Genomic DNA, 24046 nt, shown 5'->3' on the forward strand with positions numbered 1-24046 from the left:
CTTAGTTGGTGGGCATCCTGCTCTGCGGCTCCATCTACCTGTCCATTGCAAAAGGTGGCACGGGGTGAAGAAGAGAGGAGTCTCTAATCCTATCTACAGCAGTCCACCAATGTGCTGCAAAATGGAAATGGCAAGATGTATCAGAACTCCTCAAATCTGAAGATGTGTTTAGGACTGTAAATTTGAATTCACATATCTAATCTTGTTTCAGATCTAAGACTCTGCTTGTCCCTGGTCTAATCCTGTCCCTGGTCTAATTCCTTATTCAAGAGGAATTTACACAGCAAAACACTGAGACAAACACCCACAAACATGCCTTTTTGGTTAATTTGCTTTTTCAAATACAAGCAGTTTAACCTGGGTGCTATTTACCAGGTACTGTCCTAAAGGAAAGAGATGTAAATACTTATGTCAGATTTATTGGCTCAGGAAGTTCAGGCCCTACTGGAGGAACCCAGGAGGGCTTCCCTGGCAGAGGCTGAGGCCTCGGTGTTGGAGGCAGTGGCGGGTGCAGGCCCATGTAAACAGTTCTCAGTATTATGCTACTAAGACGTGGCTGGGGCTTGGAACAGAGCGGGAAACAGAGAGAGGGAATAAGAGTGAGAAACCCCTGCTTGCTAATATGTATATTTTACATGGCACCTTTGAAGATGAAGCTGCTACTTACACCACTTTACTCCAATTCAGTGAGTTTTACAAGACCACAGGGGGATATGTTCCAGTTTGAGCAAGCTGAAAATGTCTTAGAGCGGACAGAATAATGAGTGTTTTTTCTTTGTTTAATATTTTTGACCCAGATCGGAGAACTGTGGTTTCTATCATTTCTGCCCAATATACCTGTCGTTGTTTTCCGCCTTTGTTTCTTTCACTTCCTGAAGGAATTTCTAATTTCTTGTGTGTATAATAAGAAAGTCAAATATAGGCAATCATTTCCAATTATTTTTAAGAATTTTCCAAAATTATGTAATGAATAGTTGATTCTCTTGGTTAGTTACTTTTAAAACTGATGGTTTTGACAGATTGTTTTTTCCCTTCCCTTTTTATTTTGTGCTAGTTGGTGTATTTCTAGCCCTGATTTGAAGATTAAACCGTGACTGGAGTTTGGCTTTCCACTCCTGGACGATCAGAAAGGGACGGGGGAAGATTTTTCGGGACAAAGGTGTGTCTAGAGAAGCCCAGCTGGGATTAGGTTTGCAATCATGAATGAATATTTAGAAGAAAGATTTTGTCTTGGCCCTGAGATTGCCTCTTTCTCAGGGAGAGCTTTATTAGCATCTTTGTTTTTATTATTATCCCTCCTCCCTCTCTCTCTCCCCCTCCCCCCCTTCTTCTCCTCTTCTTCTTTTATGGTACGATTTACTAATTTCCTAATACGTGCTAAGAAACTGAGGTTTGGAGAAGTTCAGGAATTTTCTTAGGGTCACTCAGCTGCTGTGTAAACCCGGCTCTTTTTCCAAAGTTTGTTCTCATTTCGCTACATACTTTCTCCATCTCTAAACCTAGGGACTCTGTTAGAAATTCCCTAAAGGCCTAGTATTTTTGCCCCTGAGGTAGTAGGGATTGTGTTTATAAATAAAAGTGCTCTCTCACCCACCTTTATAATTTGCATACAAGCTCACATACCTCACTTCATTTTATTACAGGGTGGGGGTAATGATTCCATCTTATAGATACGGACACAGAGCTAAAATCAATTTTCTAGAATATCTGTTGTACTTTCTACTTCCCTGGGAGCAGACTTTATACCTTGTACCCGTCCAGAGCATCAAACCAGAAGTGAAACAAGAGGGTCTGTGCCCTAGGCCAGGCTCTGAGGACATCCTCTGGCACTCCCTGCAAGGCCTTGCTCGGCCCTCTCTGCTGGTTGGTGGTATGATCTGCCCTCAGTGCTTCCCTACGAGCCAAAGACCTGTTGCAAGTCGGCTCGCTGCTTCCTGTGTGTGCATCCATTTCCCACCCTCATCAAGTGTCAAGTCTTCACTCCCATCCCATTAGATTTCATTCTGCTTCATTTATCAATAATTTGCTGGTGGCAACGGCAGCTCTCAGCCCTGCTGGTTTCTGTGGCATTCAAGGTAGTGGAGAGGTGGATTGGGAGGAAAATTGAGCTAAACTAGGAGTCTGGGATTCTGGTCTCACTGGCTGTGTGGCCCTGAGAAGGCCATCTTGCCTCTTCCTCATTGTTGGAGCAGAGTATGGACTGGGTGGTCGGTTCTAATATGCCATGGCTCCTAGTGCAGTATTCGTGGAATGTGAGCCGATTATCTCTGTAACTTTCTGGGAAAGGGATATGCTTATCTTGTTGCTGAAAATGGTTAGTCCTAAGGATAGTTAGGAGTTTTATATTTTAATCTTTTCTGACAAAAAGAGAGAAACTGCATTTCTCCAAAATATTGACAAACCCAAGGGGTGCTGCATTTATCTGTGCTGCCATCTGCGCTGGATGGAACACAGCAGAAGTGAGAAGCCCCCAAACGTGGTGCAGTGTGCCAGTGCCTCAAGCCAGAGTTACATGAAATACACCCCAAAGTGCCAGTTCTCCAAGCTCAAACTTGGTTAGAAAGCAGGAAAGACTGGGAGACAGGGCCAGCTCTATGGAGAATTTTATTGCCCTTTTTTGGTAAAAGCTCTGAGAAGCAGAGTTCTATTTTTCACCTAGAGGACAGAGGAAAGGCTGAACAATAAACGCTTTGGGTGTTATAAATATGGCACCAGAATTCTCTGCGAAATGCTGACAGTTTCTCCTTGAAGTTGCAGTCTTGATTTGGGTTTTTGATTCCTTCTCTCCTCTCTCATTCTTCGCGGAGAGGGTGAGGGCACCCTTTTTTCTCAGGCTTTTGCCTTATAAGTTTTTACAAGTTTCTGCCTTGAATCTCAATTTCAGCAACTTATCTCCTTTTTGCTTCCTGCCCTGTTCCCTTGTTTCTCTACCACGAAGTCCTGACTTGCTCCTGCCGTAGGCCTCCTGGAGACACAAGTCCTCACCTGGAAGGCCAGTCCCAGCCTCCATTCTCATTAAGAAAAGTTAAGGGGTTAGCTCTATTATTATTTCAGAGGTATTCTGCATGTCTCCTACAGTGGGATCTCATGTATCAATCATGTCCCATGGGGAAAAACTTCTTTCTCTTTATTGAATATTGGTGTCTGATGGAATGCAAAGAATAAAGAGTGTTTGAAGGAGGAGAGAGACTAATAATAATGGTTTTGAATAATTACATAGAAGAGAACTCAAGGGACAATTCCTGCCTTTATTTGTTTATATTACGTCTTTTTGCAAAATAACTCCAGGCAGTTTTCAATAAGGCTCATATATACCATGTCTGTGGCTTTCCAGCTTTCCTAGTGAAGTGCATCTAATGGCAGAAGACAGTAAATAGGCACCATTCTTGGGAGACCTGGGGGAAGAACCCAGAATGATCCAAATTTGCCTTTCAATTTCAATTCATAATATATCTGTGTTTGTCCTAGTATTAAGATGTTTTAAATGACCTAACTTTGATTAAATCGGGGTCTCCAGACATATGAGTCACCATTGTCCCTGGCTTCCTGGATCCCATGACAGATCACTGCATAGCCCGGGGATACATGCGCTTCAGTGCCAGAGCCTGGCAATAGGACTTTCCCATAGGTATAAAAGAATAGGAGTCAGGTACTATAAAAGGGAGAGAGAAAATTCCAAAGGTCAAAAAGTAGCCTCTGAGTTCCCTAGCAGCAAGGACAAAACAGGAGATCTCAAACATACATTTAAATAAATCAAGCCTAAGACCTTTGTTGGAAAATTCATTTTTTTCTTTTGTTGAAATATGATCAAAGAAAAACATTGTTGAGTCTATCAGTATAGATTACTTGCTATTCTTTGTAATTGATGGCTCTGAACACCTATTGTCTACTTATATAATTTTTGCCTCAGGTAACAGAACTTGTCTGTTGACATTTATTTCCCGAGTATGTTCTAGAGGTTTACAAACTTTCTTGCGCATTCAGATCACCTGGGGAGTTTTAAAACAATCCAGATGCCTAGGCTTCACCTGACGCGAGTTAACGGGAGCTGGTGGAGGAGGTAGGAGCTAGGCATCAGCATTTTATTTTTTAAAGGTTCCTAGGAGATTCCAGCACGTGGCCAAATTTGAGATCAGTGGTTCTCGAACTTGAATGTATATCAGAATCAACTGGAGGGCTTGTTAAAACACAGATTCTGGGTTCCAACCCCAGATTTTCCTAGTAACTTGACTTCAAGTGGAGCTTGAGTATTTGCATTTGTAACAAAAAGTTCCCAGGTGATGCTGATGCTACTGGTCTGGGGAGCAGACTTTGAGAACCATTGTTCCAGACTTTCAGGTGTGTTAATATTACCAGAATGGGTGGGATGGAAATCTTCAAAATCTAAAGATGAATTTGGGTTAGCTTAGTAAAACCAGGTGATGTAGCAGGGCTTGGAAAATACTCGTACAGTCATGCTCTTCTGCTATAATGGGCATATTTGAATTTGATTCACGACATGTTTTGTTGCAGTTGGATTTAGCCCAGGTTTTGGAGACCCACCCACAGTCTATTTCCTATGGGTTAACACTGCTTCCTAAAAACGCAAGTTAAGAAAAATGTCCGTCCACTGCTGTTGTTTAACGCTGGTGTCCTGTGAGGCCTTATGGTGCACTGTGAATGTTGTGTCATTACTCCCAGGGTTTGGCGGTTGCAATGATGCTGTGATATTGTGGAAACCTTTAGAGGTGTGATAACTTTCCTTTCTCTAGGAGGGCTGCAGCTTTTTCTTTACTGGACTGAACAGTGCCTAGCCTGGCCAGCTCTTGCTTTAGCTTAGTGCATAGTTTCTTTTTCTTCTATTATAAATATCATCTGCATGACACTCTTAGCTTTCCTCATCCCATTAAAAGGTCATTAGGTTTCCCATTAGCAGCAGTTGTTGATGGTTTCCCGCAGAGGCCTCAGCGTGGGCCTCCCTGCCATGAATTTGAGCTGGGGGAGAACGAGAGAAAGGAGGGAAGTGTGGAGACTCCACTAATATCTGCCTCCCAACTTCACACCACAAAAGCTAGGCTGGAACCAGAGTCTCTCTTCTTCAGCAAAGTTGGCTGCAAGTAAAATACAATTTGCATCTTTGTTCCCCAGGGCCCCAAACAGTAACTTTCATTTAATCTCTTTGCTTTTTTTTTAACATCTTTATTTTTAAAATAAATTTATTTATTTATTTTTGGCTGTGTTGGGTCTCTGTTGCGGTGCGCAGGCTTCTCATTGTGGTGGCTTCTCTTGTTGCAGAGCACGGGCTCTAGGCGTGTGGGCTTCAGTAGTTGAGGCGCAGGCTCAGTAGTTGTGGCTCCTGGGCTCTAGAGCTCAGGCTCAGTAGTTGTGGTGCATGGGCTTAGTTGCTCCGCAGCATGTGGGATCTTCCCGGACCAGGGCTTGAACCTGTGTCCCCTGCATTGGCAGGTAGATTCTTAACCACTGCGCCACCAGGGAAGCCCTACATCTTTTAAATATAAAAACAAATAAAACATCCAGTTAACTTTGTCAATTTTACATCCCCCACCTTCTGCCAGTTGCCAGTTCTTGTTTTCTTGAGAAAACAGTTCTCATTTTCAGTTTGCTGTCTGGGTTCCCTGCAGTTCTAGATCTGATTAACTAAACTGCCTCAGGTGTGGATTCCTAGGTGACCTACTGGTGAGGTTGAGTTCCAAAGACAATGGTACATACATTTCTTTTACTCAATTTTGCCTTTCTTATAAAAACAACCACCTTTTGTACTAAGTTCCCCACCATCTGTATTTATTAAACACTATATCTATGAAGAATATATATAAGCAGGATAAAATTTAAAAGAAACACAAAACATGGGTATTTTAGAAATCTTCCTTATTAAGTGCTTATTGTACTTAATATCAATCCTTTAAAAAAATCTATAACTTTAAAGAAAGGATGCTGTCACTTTAGAATTTCTGACATCAGAAATCCCTGTAAATTCAGGCACTTCCTCGGGCTGTAGGTGTTTTCAGCTCTTCTTTTAAAAAGACAATTATCAAGGCTTAACCTGTCTCCTCAATTAACCAAGGAAGTCATCTTCCAGAAGTTTCTAACTTTCTTCTCCTCAGATACCCACCTTTCCTTTTTCACAGTTTGGAGGAAAAGAAAAAAGTTCCTAATTGTATACACCAGCTCCATTTACCTGTTCCACTTCACCATGATTGTGCTTTTCTGATTAGGAGAAAATTTGCTTTCTCTGACTGTTTCTTAGATTTAGCTCTCTGCCCTTTCCAGGGGAAGAGAGTCCTAATTTACACCACATGCATGCGTTTAGTCATTACCACTAAATGTTACAGCTTCTTGTTAAGAGTTTCCTGGAGCTGTTCTGTCTGGCTTTTGGCACAGCTTGGCTTCCTTTAAGGGACTTCACTGACGTTTGAGCGTATGTCAAAGTCCATCACACAATAAAATTATTCAGTTAGGAATGGGAGTGATTTTTTCCCGTGATGGGGGTGGTTTTCTTGCTTCTGAGCCACGTCCGTCCCACTGAATGGAGATCAGGAGGAACAGCACACGGAACGTCTGGGCATTGACAGGGATGTGACCACTGGACGGAGCAGGGCATGGCCACTGTTCCGTGTGCTTTGCATTAGCAAGCTGTTCAACTCTTCAGGAAAATTAGGTATAAATCCAATTGAAACTTTAAAAACTTTACCTCCATTTAGTAAGCTCCTTGGAATAATAGAACTCTCTCTCCTCTGTAAAACACGGGACACTGTCGAGACATGTGGTAAACCGAATGCTCTTAATATACCAACCACTTCTGCTCCCATGGATGACTTCACTTCTCAAGAGTCAGCTGCCTTTGTGGCAAACTTGTTTATGCCAGCTGTCTTTGTTATCATAATTATGTAATTTTATTAAATATTACATAAGTAGATGGGACATTAATGCAAGAAGAAAGCGTTGCTGTGAAAGCTAAGCTTCTTTGGAAAGATTTGGTAAAACAAGTGGCTAAGGAGGATTGTTCTCAAATTAGGGATGGGCAAACCATCTGCAAAAGATTAGAAGAATATTATAAAAGTCTAGGAGAATTCTGCATTTAGATTGTTTTGCTTCATCTAAAGAAATTAGATGCTGCATTATGGATGTGGTTTATGCAAGAAAACCAGTAAGAACTCCAATCAACAGACTCATAGTAGAAGCAGCAGCCTTGGCTCTGCATGAATACCTTGGTAAATAAATGTGCAGTTATAGGTTTAAGTTTGAATCAAATGTTTAAGGAACTTCAACTGACTTTTCTGATTAATTGAACAGCATCAGTCCCCATCGCGTTTACTCTTCATGCAACCCAAGTGTGACCTGGGTGTTCCTGCTCTGTGAGTTACAGGAAGTTGTCCCAAAGCTCCATACTGGGTCCTGTGGATTTTGAGAATCCCTGGGGGGCTCACATGTTCATGGTCAACTCTGGCTGTAAGTTTCTGGTTTCCTGTATTTTGGTTTTTGCATCATCACCTGTCCTTTGTGTGTTCTCTTTGTTCGGTGTCTCTTAGCCCTACCTATATAACTTGCATTTCTTTAATTTCTATTAAAAAAACTTACATAAAGCATTTTTATGTATAGTAGATGTGACTGAAGTGGAGAAAAGGGAGGGCAGGGCAATGTTTTGCAACTTGGGAATGAAAAGAATTTTAAATTGGAAACGAGATATCCTAAGGTCACCCTGCGACTGGGGATGTGGCCGCTAACCCCCTACAGAGTGCCAGCCCCACGTAACTGGCCTAGTTTCTTCTAACTGCTTTCTTCTCTCTTCTGGCTCTTCTCTCCATTCCTGTTTATGTCAGTGCAGAGCAGCTTGGCCATCCCTTTGCTGCCTCATTTCCTGCTGACCCTCCCTCTCTGGTGGGGTCTCACCTCCCTCCCTGCCTAGATAGTCAATAGGGTGACCACATCCTAGGAACTAGAACACCTTTGAAAGTACAAGTAGGCGATATTAATAATTTCTCCAGGACAAAAGGCAAAAAATTGGGATTGTTCTGGGCAAACCAGAATCGGCTATTTATCAAAGTATTTTCCTAACTGCAGGCTGTTTTCTCCTTAAGAAGCATTCTGGTGTTAACAGATAAAACTCTTTTCACCCCATTACATATACTCTCCGAATTTTGTCAGACTCAACAGCCAATTCCTTCTCTCATCAGGGGAGTGTGTTATTCACTGAAACAAAGTGTGCTTTTTATTGGCCATCACTGTTTGCTGTTCTGTGTACCTCACCCTCCCAAGCTCGGTTTTTCCATCTATGAAATGGAGAATATTATTGTCTGCTAAGGGACTCAAATGAAAAAATGAAAACAAATACCAGACAGTAAAGTGTTTTGGAGGACATTAAGCTGTAGAAATGTAAGGTTTATTGTAATCACTTAATTTAAATATATATATGTATTTAAATTAAGAGTCAAAAGTCCCAGGAGAGCTGTGAATTACATTATACTGTGTTAGCTTGATGGCTTTTCTGGGTTTGAGCCTCTGAGCATCTTATTTGGTGCCTTTTATTCTTGCTCCCTGCCTATAAACCTGGTCATTTGAAATAACTACCAGTAATCCTGAATCCTGACCTTCAGCCTCCTTATTGTTTCGGTCTCGGACCTCTACTCAGCAAAGTCATCCAATCACCCTGAATTGTAAGTCCTCGAGTCGGGTTATTGTGTCGCTGATATATGAGAACTAAATTGAAGCCATCAGCCTCATTTTCCTTACCTATTTCCAGATGTGGAAGTTAGTGGGCTTGGATTGGCTGCTAAGGCTGAGTCTCATCAAAGACCATTTTCCCTAAGGGCATTAACTGTAATTTATTGATTGGGTGGAGGCCTGAGGCATTTGGGGTCTGGATTTGTATGAGGGCCTCGAAAACTGTTGGAGCTGAAATCTAAGCCTGACACCCGAGTTTGTCAAATTGATCAGGAGCACTGTGACATTGGATTCAGAAGCCAGGTAGGCTGACAAAATGAGCAGTTGAATAAACGTCTTACCTTATTACAAAGAGATAAGCAGCTCTTTCTTTCCTCTGTGAGTAGAATATAGGCCCATTTTATATGTGCCGATTTCTACTGCTTAAATAGGGGATAAGTCTATTTAGTTCTTCATTGGCTCCTGTAGTCAGTGATGGCTATTTAGATTGTCTACACCTGCTCTTTCTACTTCCTCACCTCCTGTCTTTTCTTTTAAAATTTAAGTATATTTGACTTACAGTATTGCGTTAGTTTTAGGTATATTGCATAGTGATTCAGTATTTTTGCAGATGATATTTTATTATAAGTTATTACAAGATAATGCATATAATTCCCTGTGCTATACAGTATATCCTTGTTGCTAATCTATTTATATATAGTAGTTTGTGTCTTTTATCGTTCTCAAACTATTTCAAAAAATTGAAGCGAAGGGCACACTCCGAAATTCTTTGTATGTTTGGTAGAATTCCCCTGTGAAGCTATCTTGGTCCTGGACTTTTGTTTGCTGGGAGTTTTTTTTAAATTACAGATTCAATTTCACTTCTAATGATCAGTATGTTCAGATTGTCTGTTTTTTCTTTTTTTTTTTTAACATCTTTATTGGGGTATAATTGCTTTACAATGGTGTGTTAGTTTCTGCTTTATAACAAAGTGAATCAGTTATACATATACATATGTTCCCATATCTCTTCCCTCTTGCATCTCCCTCCCTCCCACCCTCCCTATCCCACCCCTCCAGGCTGTCTGCTTCTTCTTGACTCAGTCTTGGCATGCTGTGTTTCTAGAAATTTGTCTGTTTCTTCTAGGTTCTCTGATTTGTTGGCATGTATTCTCTTATGATTTTTAAAATATCTCTGTGATATTGATTGTTATTTATCCTCTTTCATTTCTTATTTTGTTTATTTGGGTCCTTTCTCTTTTCTTCTTGGTGAGCCTGGCTAAAGGTTTATCACTTTTGTTTATCTTTTCAAAGAACCAGCTTTTGGTTTCATTGATCTTTTCTATTACTGTTGTTGTTGGTCTCTTTTGTTTTTTGGTCTCTGTTTTTTAAATTTCCTCTCTGATCTTTATTGTTTCCTTCCTTCTGCTGACTTTGGGCTTTGTTTTTCTTCTTCTAATTCTTTTAGGTAGTAGGTTAGGTTGTGTATTTGAGATCTGTCTTATTTCTTGAGGAAGGCCTGTATTGCTATGAACTTCCCTCTTAGAACTGCTTTTGCTGCATCCCATAGATTTCGTAAGGTTGTGTTTTCATTGTCATTTGTCTTGAGGTATTATCTGATTTTCTCTTTGATTTCATCATTGACCCATTGGATTTTTTTAGTACCATGTTGTTTAGTCTTCACGTGTTTCTTCGTTTCCTGTTTTTCTTCCTGTATTTGATTTCTAGTTTCATACTGTTGTAATCAGAAAAGATGCTTGAAATAATTTCTGTCCTCCTAAATTTGTTGAGGCTTGTTTTGGGATCAAGTATGTTGATATATCCTGGAGAATATTACCTGTACACTTTAAAAGAATGTGTATTCTGCTGTTTTTGGATGTAGTGTCCTGTAGATATCAATTAAGTCCACTGGTCTATTGTATCATTTAGGACCTCTGTTGCCTTATTGATTTTCTGTCTAGATGATCTGTCCATTGATGTCAGTGGGGTGTTAAAGTCTCCTACTATTATTGTATTATTGTCAGTTTTTTCCTTTATGTCTGTTAATATTTGCTTTATATATTTAGGTGCTCTTGTATTGGGTATGTATATGTTAATGAATGTAATATCCTTTTCTCGTATTGATCCCTTTATTATTATATAATGTTCTTCTTTGTCTTTTGTTATAGCCTTTGTTTTCTTTTGTTTGTTTGTTTTTGCGGTATGCGGACCTCTCACTGTTGTGGCCTCTCCCGTTGCAGAGAACAGGCTCCGGACGCGCAGGCTCAGTGGCCATGGCTCATGGGCCTAGCCGCTCCACAGCATGTGGGATCTTCCTGGACTGGGGCACGAACCCGTGTCCCCTGCATCGGCAGGTGGACTCTCAACCACTGTGCCACCAGGGAAGCCCTAGCCTTTGTTTTAAAGTCTATTTTGTCTGATATGAATATTGCTACCCCTTTCTTGTCATTTCCATTTGCATGAAATGTCTTTTTCCAATCCCCTCACTCTCAGTCTGTGTGTGTCTTTCACCCTGAATTGAGTCTCTTGTAGGTAGTGTATTGAAGGGTCTTCTTTTTTGTTAAATCCAGTGAGCCACTCTATGTCTTTTGATCAGAGCATTTAATACATTGTCATGTAAAGTAATTATTGATAGGTATGTACTTATTGCCACTTTATTCCTTGCTTTCCAGTTGTTTTTATAGTTATTCTGTGTTCATTTATTCTTCTTTTTGTTTTTTCCATTGTGATTTGATGATTTTCTTTTGTAGTCTCCTTGAGTTCCTTTCTTTTTGGTTTTTGTGTATCTCTTGTCAGTTTTTGATTTGAGGTTACCATGAGGTTCATATATGTTGGCCTATAATTATATCTACTTGCTTTAAACTGATAATCATTTAAGTTCAAACACATTTTAAAAGATCTACAGTTTTTACTCTTCTCCCTGACATTTTGTGAATTTGATGTCATATTTTACATCTTCACGCTTATCCCTTTACTGTTTATTGTAGTTACAGTTGCTTTTACTTTTTTTTTGTTTGTTTTTTAATCTACATACTGTCTTATTTAAGTGATTTTCAATCATTACTATATATTTGCCTTTCCAATTGGGATTTTCTCTCTCTCTCTCTCTTTTTTTTTTAATAGAGAATTAGAGTGTCACTTCTTTTCCATTTAGAGGAAACCCTTCAACATTTCTTTTAGGGTAGTTTTCATATTGTTGAATTGCTTTAGTTTTTGCTTATCTGAGAAATTCTTTATCTCTCCTTTTATTCTATTTCTTAATATGTTCTTTTGCTTTTTAAATTTTATTTATTTATTTAATGTATAAATTTTTAATTTATTATTTATTATTTATTTATTTTTTGGCTGTGCTGGGTCTTTGTTGCGGCATGCGGGCTCTTTGTTGCGGCGCGTGGGCTTCTCTCTCGTTGTGGTGCGAGGGCTTCTCTAGTTGTAGCGTGCAGGCTCTAGAGCACATGGGCTCAGTATTTGTGGCATGCGGGCTTAGTTGCCCCACGGCATGTGGGATCTTAGTTCCCGACGAGGTATTGAACCCACATCCCTTGCATTAGAAGGTGGATTCTTAACCATCGGACCACCAGGGAAGTCCCCTCCTTTTGTTCTAAATGGTATCTTGCTGGGTAGAGAATCCTAGGTTGCAGGTTTTCCTTTTCAGGACATTGAATATATCATGCCACTCCCTTCTGGCCTGCGAAGTTTCTGCAGAGAAATCTGCTGATAGCCTTATGGGGGTTCCCTTGTATTTGACTCTCTGTTTTTCTCTTGCTGCTTTTAAAATTCTCTCTTTATCTTTGACTTCTGCTATTTGGATTATATGTCTTAGTGTGGATCTGTTTGGGTTCATCTTGTTGGGGACCCTCTGTTCTTTCTGTACTTTTATATCTGTTTCCTTCTTTAGGTTTGGGAAGTTTTCAGCCATAATTTCTTCAAATACATTTTTTGATCCCCTTCTCTCTCTCTCTTTCTTCTTCTGGAACCCCTATCATGCATATGTTGGCATGTTTTATGTTATCCCATAAATCTCATATGTTGCTTTTTAAAAATTTGTCTTTCTGTCTGCTGTTCTAATTGGGTGATTCCCATTATTCTATCTTCCAGATCACTTATACATTCTTCTGTGTCATTTAGTCAGCTGTTCATTGCTTCTAGAGTACTTTTTATCTCAGGAATTGAATTATCTATTTTTGATTGAGTTCTCTTTATAGTTTCTAGTTCCTTTTTAAAATGATCTATGTTTAGATTGATTCTCTTTCTTAATTCAGTTAGCATTTTTATTACCAACTTTGGAACTCAGTGTCTGATAGACTGATTTTCTCTGTTTCATTATTTATTTTTTCAGAGGTTTTCTCTTGCTCTTTCAATTGAGAGTAGTTCCTGTGCCCTTTCATTTTATTTAACTTCCTCTGTCTTTATGAATTTAGGTGAAACAGTTGTCTACTGTGGTCTTGAAGGGGTGTTTTTATGTGTGAGAGTCTTTCTGTTGATGTCTTTGGTGTGATGGCTGGATTTATTGTGTTTACCAGCCATGTGTTTCCTCAGGGTGTGCTGGCTGCTATCACCTTGATAAGGGGTGTGACTGGTGTTGGAAGAGCTAGAGCCTGTGCAGAGTGTGAGGCAGGACTTCCTGTCTGCTCAGTGGCCATCACTGCCCTGTCAGGGTTGAGGTCTGCTCCCCAAGTTGATGGAGCAGATAGATGCCCTGAGGGTCAGGCTTGAGCTGACTGTGTTCTCTTTAAGTGTGTTTTTTCTTCTCCCTGCACTGGGGCCTTTGCCCCAAAGGAGAGGAGTAGCTGTAATAAGTGGGGATCGTGTGCTTTCAGAGGTCTGATGCACTACCTGTGAAGGCATCTGTGGCTCCGTTCAGATGCAGTCCAAGGTCATGTTTTTTCCCCTGTTGTGGTTGTCCCAGATTTAGTGCAAGGTAATGGTGTGGAGTGGGCCGGGCCAGAGTGTTTGCTCAGCTGGGCCTGGGGATCTCGATGTGTTGGTTACAGGGGTTTGAGTGACTGAGCTGCTGTCAGAAGTCTGGGCTGCTTCTGGGGTGCTGTTTGAGTAAGTGCTAACAGTGGCTGCCACTTTCCCACCTGGACCACACCTCAGGTCCCTGGGTCATCTCAGCATCCCTAGATCAAGTCTTTTCCCAGGACCTGGCTGCCCTAGATCCAGGGCCAAGCTGTGGTGTGGAGTGAGCAGGGTTGGGGTGTTCACTCGGCTTGGGTTGGGCAGTGCGGCGAGGTGGCATTCACTAGGGCAGACCTCTCTTCGCCCTGTCTGGTTGCAAGCCAGCACCTGTCGTTCCTTGTGAGTGGAGTCTAGGCTTCTCCAGCCCTTCTCTCTGGCCTAGCCGTTCTCTAAGCAGCCAAGGGGCCTTGTCTCCTCTGCATATGACCCCAGGACTGGGACGCCCTGTCTGTGGCCTACCTGCTCACTCTCCAGGATGAGAGTCCATCTGTGTGGTCTTCCATTTCCTCTTAGTTCCCTCCTTAGGAGCACAGGTCTTGATTCAGTGCTTTTTTCCCCATCCTACCCAATTACATGGGAATCTTTCTTGCAGCCTTGACTGTGTAGGAGTTCTTGTGCCAGTTTCCAGTTAGTGTTCCATGAGAATCGTTCCACATGTAGATGTATTTTTGTTGTGTTTGTTGGTGGAGGTGAGCCCCATGTCCTCTTACTCCACCATCTTGATCCCCTTCCCTTTCCTCCTGTCTTAATATCCACTCCACTCAGGCTTTCTATCTCCTCCACTCCCGCCAAACTACTCATAGTGACCATCAGTGCCTTCCCCATTGGTAGAAACAGTTCCCAGTCCCGATTCTAATTGCTCTGTCACAGTATTTAACATGTTTGCTTATACTCTTATATTCTTGTAACAGTTTCTTCCCTTGGATTCCAGGGAATCCATCACACTCTTCTGGTTTCCTCACACCTCAGTGGCCACTCTGTCTCAGTCCCTTTCGCTGGTGCAGCCTGAGCTTCTTGACCTGTAAATATTGGATTCTCTAGGATTCAGTCCTTGGATGTCTTCCCTGTTCTGCCTACACCCAGGCCCATCCAGACTCATGGATTTAAACATCATCTGTCTGCTGAGGACTCCCAGATTTTTATCTTTGGCCTGAAACTCTCCCATGGACTTGAAATGCATATAATCGTATGCTTACCCAACTCTCTACTTGAATTTTTTTTTTTTTTTGCAGTACGCGGGCCTCTCACTGCTGTGGCCTCTCCCGTTGCGGAGCACAGGCTCCGGACGCGCAGGCTCAGCGGCCATGGCTCACGGGCCCAGCCGCTCCGCGGCATGTGGGATCCTCCAGGACCAGGGCACGAACCCGCGTCCCCTGCTTCGGCAGGCGGATTCCCAACCACTGCGCCACCAGGGAAGCCCTACTTGGATTTTAATAGGCATGTTAAAAAATTAGTATGTCTCATATTGAACTTTTGTTCTCCCCCTAATGATCCTCTTAATTTTTCCTTATCAATAAAGGGCAATTCCTCCCTTTCAGTTGCTTGGGCCCAAGTGCTTGAAGTCATCCTTAATTTACCTTTTATCTGACATTCTAGTTTCAGTGTATCAATATAGTTTATTGGTTTTATTTTCAAAATGCTCAAATATTCAGTATCTGACCACCTCTTATCACCTCTCCTGCTATCACCCTGGTCCCATGTACCACCCTCTTTCACCTGGTTTATTGCAGCGTCATTCCTGAATGATTCCTCCATGCTTCTGCCTTGGCCCCCTGTAGTGGAGTTTCAACATGGCAGTCAGAGTGATCCTTTAAAAACCAAAGTCAAATTATGTTACTCCTGTGGTCAAAACCTTGAATAGATCCACATTTCACTCAGAGTAACAGCCAGAGTCCTTATGAAGCTCTTACTACAAGATTCTTCACACCTGTTTCTTTTGTTGTTGTTGTTAAATATTTAATTAATTAATTAATTTTTATTTTTGGCTGAGTTGGGTCTTCGTTTTGGCATGTGGGATCTTTTTTTTTCCTTGCCGTGCATGGGCTTCTCTCTGATTGTGGCATGCCGGTTTTCTGTCTCTAGGGGCGTGCAGGCTGCAGAGCACATGGGCTCTGTAGTTTGCAGCACGCAGGCTCTCTAGTTGAGGCACACGGGCTCAATAGTGGCGTGGGCTTAGTTGCCCTGTGGCATGTGGGATCTTAGTTCCCCAACCGGGTATTGAACCTGCATCCCCTGCATTGGAAGGCAGATTCTTTACCACTGGACCACCAGGGAAGTCCCTTCACACCTGTTTCTGAGCTAATGTCCTAATAGCCCCAGTAGCCCCCTCCTCTCTTACTATGTGTGTCAGTGACCACCCTGGCTTCCAATACTCCAGCTATTCCTGCCTCACGAGATTTTTACTTGTTCACTCTGCTTGGAACTTTTTCTTGCTCAAGATGTGCGTAGTTCCCTCACTTTCTTAGGGTCTTTGCTCAAATGTCACCTTTTCAGTGAGGCCTTCCCTTATCATCCTATTTAAAATCGAAAACCTCACCCAATTCCTCTTATAGTACTTACTTTACATGCAGCAGAATAAAAAGAGACAATGTTTGTATAGATAAAATTATTTGGCCATGAATCTTAGTACCAGGTGGGGTTTTTATTCTTGAAAGTAATGTTTTCAATTTCTGAAGCTTTTTACCAAGAATATAGTAATCATCCCTAACCATTCTCTTTAAACATACTGTGTAAAAGCACTATCTGTGTTACTTGGATGGTAGATACCACATACCTGTCTCTGCTTGAAGAACTGACCTTTAGTCACTGCATTCTAGTATCTTTGAACACTTATTATAGACCTGGCATTGTGCCTTCCCACCCTGCAACTTTCTTTGTTGGAAATTAATAATATTTGTCTAAGTATGTTTTTAAGACTTTTATGTTTTAATGATATGATAAATTTATTCTAGAATTATGGTCTCATCTATGAATGTAAATGTAAATGAATTGAATTCTCAATCATAGGGAGCAACAGGTAGTGGCAACTAAGTACTGAACGGGCTTAGGTAGCAAAATCAGGATCTGGGAAGGTAAGTTAAAGTGAACCTGAAACTGGAAATCTCGAACTGTAAAAGCTATCCAGTGGAATTTGCCTCCAGTTATCGGATTGAAGAAAAGGGTCCGGTGTCCATCCCATCTCCATTTTACTAGGTGCGCAGCTGACTGGCTGCTTCTGTCTCGAGCAACGCCCCAAACCACTTCTCAACCTATTAAAAAGTGATAACATATTATTTAAATATATCGTATCCTGTTTTCAAATGTGGTGCATTTAAAATACATTTGAAATATAAGTGAATTATTCATTTACCAAAGAGCAGACTTTTACTAAAATAGTTCAGGATGAAAAGCAGCATATGAAATGATCTGATTGTCACCTACTTGCATTCTAACAGCCATATGTACTCTCCCATTCACTTGGGGTATTTTCAGTCTTCAGGCTGAAAGGTCAGATAGCATTTTGACATTTGAGAATTTTGAGGTCTCTGATTAAATCCACACCTACTGGTGATCCAACTGGTGATGGTTCCATATCAGGAAACATCAGGAGAAGAACTTTGCGTGTTTGGACAGCCAGTACTTTCTGAAATTTTGATAAAGTGCAAATTCAATTATTTAGAATTCATAAACTACAAATTAAGATATGTGCTTTAATACAGCTTGTGCCCTCTCTCTCTCTCTCTCTCTCTCTGTCTCTTTCTCTCTCTGTCTCTTGCCAATTTTCTATCCTTCTGTTTGGAATATCGCCTTAGATGCCTCATTAGTTTAATCAGCGTTAGAGAACATCTAATGAGCTAGGCAGTCAGTCAAAATTGGAGTATTTTGAGTGGAAGCTCCCATTTCCTGAGATGTAGAATCATAGAATCTAAGTTTGGAAGGAACCTTAAATTTTCATCTAGACTAATGATTCTCAACTAGAGTCGCACAGTAGAATTATCTGGGGAGTATTTTAAAATACTGATGTCCTAGACCAACTGAAACCAAGTTTCTTGGGATTGTGCCTAAGCGTCTGTATTAAAATAAAAACAAAACCCTAAGTGTTTTTACTCTGCAGCCAGGGTTGAGAGCCATGACCTAAGTAAACTCACTTGATGCTTGAATCTCCTCTGCATCATTGTCAGTGCCCCAAACTTGGCTGGTCTCTGTTAGATACTTCTGAGGAAGAAGTTGTCATTCTCTAAAGAAGAGCTCTGTAGGAAGATATTCTTTATACTGATATGAAAGCTTTCTCCTTATACCTTCTCTACTCATTGTTCCTGATTCTATTATTTGGGACCACAGAGAACAAATTCCACATTGCATTTCTTTGAAAATTAGAAGGCAATTATCATTCATTCACTTTTTTTAAAAGCCAAATATTTATTGAGTATCTTTTATAGGCCCAGAGCTGCCCTGGAGCCCCAATACAATGAAAAATGGTCATTGCACTTGTGATGCTCACAGTATGGTGGAGAAGATGGAAAAATCAATGACATTGGTGGACAGCTCAACAATGCACTGTTACCCTCCTATCTCCCCACCTTGCATCCTACCCCATCTTACTCTTCTCTGAAAAGAATAGCCTCAGTTTCTTCAATGTGTTTTCACATGACATTGTTTGAGGCCTTCTGTCTACTGAGGTTTAGACTTACTTCATGTTGTCTACATCCCTAATAAAGTATGGCTCTGAGGGTGGATTATGGATGTCAGATGTGGTCTGAATGTACTGAAGAGAGAGTGGGACTACCGTCTGCTTCCTTCCACTTTTAGATTATACACTGACGGCTCATCTTGAAATTGCAGACAATTAACGCCATTCTTCATGTATCTGGGGCTGCTTATAATGAGCAAATCTATCTTTTGGTGGACAGGCGGGCAGAGAACACAAGGCTGATGATGTCAAAGCAAGGGGTTGGAGGAGTTTAACTTCTTGTTTAGCTTAATCATGGGTCTCTAAGTTCACATGTGAACATTCTGATAATTGATTATGCCGCTGGTTCTAGGGAACCAAGGATGGGTTTGTCCACAGGTGGGCACATTTGCCAAGTGAACTGGCAAATGGGTGGGGAGCAACAGTTTGGTAAAACTCCTTTTTTTAGATTTTCATCTGTCTGCTAATCAATATTAGAAGAAAGTGACTTTCTAAGTGGTCACTTCTGGATGCAAATTGATGAGTTCTATTTTTTTAGCTCTTGTGTTTTTATTCCTGTGCTCTAAGCTAGATGATGGAGTACATATGTTGATTTCCAGTATTACCTTATCGTTTTATGGGAAATCTTAAATTAGTGACTTCTTTGGCCTTTATCTGATTTACACACTTTAGGGTGTCAGGGTTGTTATGGACCAGCAGAAACTCCCAACTCCCATCAACTGACGTTTTCAGTGTTTTCCCCAAACCACTGTCTTCCTTTATGTTTGCCAATTAGCATCTCAAGAACGGATGCTGCCATATATTTGGATTTTTGCATTCACATTTAATGTTTCACAGATATTTATAACAGAACAAATTTTGCTCTGCTGAAATAAAAAATGGATACATTGAAGACAGATCAAAGGCCATAACATCAACCATAGGATCCGTAAACATTCATTGAGGATGTGTCAAGTAGTTGGTTCAGATTAGAACCAATTTGGGTTCTAATTCAGAGAAGATTTGGGCGAGCTCCTACACCATTCGTGCCTTCTCCAATATCTCTTCAATAAGAACAAGATGCCACCATCCAGAAGGCGATGGGAAGGCATGGTGAATAATCACACCTGACCACACAATGTGTGCTAGGTCAGCAAGCCTTCAGGACAGATGCTGTTGAACAAAGTGGAAACGGAGCTCAAGTATCTGAGTGGGAGTAGAACAGTGAGGAAGGGGCTCCATCTCAAGAGCCTTTAATATGCCTACCGTGGGGCACAATGACCTATTCTAAGGATGGGGTTACATTTTCAGATGTACATATGGAGGTGTTGGAAAATAGGCTCTTATCTAGCTCCCAACTTCTCTTACCCAAGCTCCATGAGAGTTTCAAGTGCTCAGCTTTTCAAGGAGCAAATTTGTGCCAATACCAGTAGCCTGTTCAATCCTCACCATCCTGTCTTCTTTGCTGCATTTGATGTCACTGACAGTTCAGATCTGGAAAACCCCTCCCTGTGCTCTTCATTTCACTATACCATCCTGGTTGGTCGTGTCCATCTGGTCCATCCTTCTCTCACTTGGCCCTCCCACCTGCTAACCACGGGTATTCCTTAAGATTCAATATTTGGTTCTCTGATATTGTTTATGTGTACTTTTTCATTTGGATTTCTCAGGAATTAACTACCACTTAAATGATTATATGTTCCAAGTTTTTATTTTCAGCCCTAGAGCACAACATACATTATCAATTATCTGTTAAAGTCAAATGTCATTGTAATTGTTATTATTATTATCTTGACTTAAATCCACCTGCATTTGCTGCTGTCAAATGTTGTCAGTACTTGAAATCAAGTGCTTCATTTTTTTTCTTTCCTGGTTTCCCTGTCTTTTCAGTGGTACTCTTATTCCCCCAGCCATTCAAGTATATTGGCTTTCTTTTTTTTTCCTAGTAAAAACAAGTATTAACTATAGTTCAGACACTGTTCTAGGGGTTGAGTAGGTTAGGGACTGAAAGATATGGTCTCTGCATTAGTGGAGTTTGCATTTCCAGTAGGAGAGTTAGACATTAATCACGTAATCACAAAAATATACTTCACTACATGAATGAGAAGAGCTACAGAGGAAAAGTACAGGAAGCCATGAGAATGTATAACAAGGGACCTGACAGAGTCGGGGTGATGGACATCTTCCCTGCAGAACTGATATTTGACCTGAGATCTGCGAACTGAATCAGGGTTGGATAAGAACATCCCAGGCATAAAAACCAGCCTTACTAGAAGTCTTGGAAGTGGGGGTGGCCGTGGGAAGAAACTGTGCAAGTCAAAGAAAATGATGTGGGTAGAGAAGTGACATGGAAGGGAGAGTGGAAAGGGATGAGGCTGAGTCAGATCAAGAAGGGCCTTGAGGCCATGTTAAGTAAGGGGATAACACGATCAGATGTGTAGTTTTAGGTAACCATGGTCTATGAGGAAGAGAATGGATGGGCAGGGAATGGGCCAAAGTGGACATAGGGACACTGGTCTGGAGGCTATTGCAATAGTGCAGATAAGAACAAGGGTGGAGGTTGTGGAGGTTGACAGAAAATGCTGGTTCTGGGACACACATCCAGAGCTCAGAATCACTATGTCTGAACACACCTCTCATTCAACCAGTCCACACAGTCTATTAAGTTTTCCTGTCTAATACCTTCTGCATCTACGTTTTCCCTTCCATTCCTCTTCTTGCCACTTAATTCCAGAACTGTGAACTCATGTCTAAATTATATCCATCTCCTGTTACGGTTTGCTCACTGAGAACTGCTGTTGCTCTGCCTCTCAGTTCCCCACCCTAAACAGGGTCTCAAGGGTCCCAGTGACTTGTTCCCCCTTCAGGATCTTTGTCAGCTTCTAGTAGGACAAGACAGTATGAATTTGTGTGTCTTAAAAGGCCAAACTCGAATAAACTCCATCATCTGGTGCACTTTGAAAATGTACAGATTCCTAGGCTCCATACCCAGAGGTTTTGATTCAGCATCAGTTTTGGGGTGGCACCCAGGAACCTGTATTTTATGAAGCTCAGGTTTCTAAGGACCGGGCAGGATTGGTTTGCTCTGAGGCACCACTTATCTGCATTTCCCTTTGTACTGAAGAGGACACTCGTTTTCTGAGTCTAGTCCCTGTCTTCTCTGAGCTCTCTTCCTCCCCTAACTAAAACAACCTTTCTCACTGAAATCTTTATTTGACTTTAAAGCCTTCTGTTTTGTGTTTTTTTCCCCCACTGGGGAATCTCTGATGTCTTCTGAACAGACGTAGCCGCCTGTGAAGGGACGTGCCATGCCATGGAGGACTGCTCCCTGGATGGCTGAGTGACAGAGAGGATTTCCAGAGATTCATTATAAAACAGACCCTGTATTTACCAATATGAGGTGTTAGATAGAGCAAGAGAGGAAAGTCAGCAGCTAGAAAATTATCTATTTGAGAATGCAGCCCTGGTTTATGTATCTACCAGTTAGATTTGCTTCCTTTTGGTCTTTAGATGGAAAAAAAAAAAAACCCTCAAATAAGCATGACTGTGGTGCATCTGTTTTAATGCTTCTAATCTTCTGACTACTAGAGCAAAAAATTAATATCTTTCTTCCTCGGTAACTTAGATACCAATGGAAGGAGGGGAATGAAGAACAGATGCAGTTTATCTCTGGGTAGGGGACTTTGTGAGTGTGTGTGTGTGTGTGTGTGTGTGTGTGTGTGTGTGTGTATTCATATATATATGTGATTGGCATCAATTTAATATTTTTATGGAACCGTAGCAATAGATCATGTTAGATATGTGAAAAGAAAATCAAAATTGGATCCCTGACCTAATATACCTAACTTGAGAGGCATAAGTGCATTATCAGATATCCATGAGCCAAAGAAATAACATGAAGGCAAGTTTACTTGGTGTCTAAATATGGAGGCATTACTTTTTAATATTTTCTAATGTCTCGTCTTAGAACCACAGGTCTTTTCAAATGTCCTTTAATTTCATGTATATTCACGTGTAGTCAGTACACTGACACGTGGCTATTGAGCCAGGGCAGGTAGCAAGAGAACACAGATTTACATTGCCTAAAATTGAGTCACTGAAACCTGAATGAAGAGGAACACTGATGAATTATAAATTTAAGTTGAGGTGTGTGTGTGTGTGTATGTGTGTGTGTGTGTGTGTGTGTGTGTGTGTGTAAGTTGGGGAGGAGGTGAAACTGGGGGGAGGCAGGAGAATGACTTACTTCCACTCATAGCACAGGGGAAGATCAATCAACACAGAAGATTAAAAAATGTAAAGAGCTTTTCCCATTCGCCTTGCTTCCTTGCGGTGTCTTTGAATGTACTTGGCAGCAGTGGGCCCTGTCAGGCCACCTGTGCAGCCAGCAGATTGCTCCTGGTTAAATTTAAAGGGCTCCTTTATTAATCTCCTCCAGCAGCCCTTGGGGAAGCTGGATGCTCCCTTTGGAACGTCCACTGCGGTTTTACCTTTCTTGAGGAGTTATCGCAGTTTCTTTTGTTTTAAGGTTAGTGAGGGTTTTCTTTAACCCCACAGTCGACGGTGCGCTTCTTCCTTAGTTTTGCGTCGTTCAGGATACCTTGTTCGATGGTAGCTGAGGTCTGTAAGTTGTGCAGCTCCAGAGCACCGGCCACATTGTCACGCCTGGAGGAAGTGGCTCACGGGGTGCATTGTGAGTGGTCCCTTTGATGTCACACGCCATGGTAGTGGACACAGTACAAAATCAGTACAATAAGCAACTGAGTGACTGAGAAAATGCCTTTCTTTTCATTTTTCAGAGACAGTTTGGTGTAGTTTATGTTGAGTCCAGATGAAATAGAAATATGTAGCCTCTGGCTTAAGAGAGACTTGGCTTCAGTCCTGGCTCCCTCATTTACTTACTGTGTGATATGGGCGAGTTACTTAATTTCTTTGAACCTCCATTCGCCTATCTGTAAAACAGGTAACATAATACCTACCGTGCAGAGTTACAAAGAAAATTATATGTAATATATATAGAAAGCACCCAGTACAGTCCCTGGCATAGAGTAGCGACTGAATATTAAGAATGATAATCATGGTTCTATGTTTTTCAATCCAACATGAGTTATATTAGTAGCTGTGAGTGGAGAAAGTAGAGCATGAACATAGGACTGAGCTAAAACATGTATCAACTAAAGGCAGGGCTTGTGTCTCTTGTTCACATGTGTAGCTCCCAGTCTGTTCCTATCATAGGGATGGATAGTGCATGAATTATTATATAAGGTACTATTATGAGCTTGCAACATATTTCTTTGTTGAAATGTAAAAAATTAGTTGAGAATTACTGGTTCAGTACTGTGCAACGCTATGGATGTGCATTTTATCATACATTAGCTTTGGCCTGTGGTAATACAACCAACTAGAAAGAATGTACAATGGGGTTCTGATATTAAACTCTGAGCGTTCCACACAAGTATGGCTGAGAGAACAGCCCTGTTCTGGCCGGTCCACATTTCTCTTCTCGGTTCTGTACCTCAGCCACGTTCCACTTTCTTTTCTATTGTAATAAATTACTTATCAAGCCTGCCGCCTGCCCTGCAGGATTTATCAGATGTATTCCTTTTTTTTATTATTGCCTTCTTCTTGCCGCTTTTTTTCATTATTTGTGCCTTTGCTCTTTCCATGCATTTATTAACTGAATTAGCACATTTCCAATGTTTGTTCACATTTAATGAGGTATTGGTATTTTGATGGTGGAAATGAAGAAGTGAGACCTGCGGGTGAGAATTTTATTGAACTTCACTGTATTTTATTTTC

General features: G+C 41.2%; 1 long non-coding RNA gene across 1 annotated transcript in view; it reads left to right on the plus strand.

The window, feature by feature from the left end:
• Positions 1 to 15351, plus strand: part of LOC307186963 — a 73888-nt gene extending 58537 nt beyond the window's left edge. The window contains exon 3 of the long non-coding RNA XR_013828521.1: positions 14835 to 15351. This is a non-coding gene — a long non-coding RNA (uncharacterized lncRNA). The remainder of the gene's footprint in view (positions 1 to 14834) is intronic.
• The last annotated feature ends 8695 nt before the right edge of the window (positions 15352 to 24046 follow it).

The sequence above is a fragment of the Stenella coeruleoalba genome (assembly GCF_951394435.1).
Source record: "Stenella coeruleoalba genome assembly, chromosome: 5".
Classification (NCBI taxonomy): Eukaryota; Metazoa; Chordata; class Mammalia; order Artiodactyla; family Delphinidae; genus Stenella; species Stenella coeruleoalba.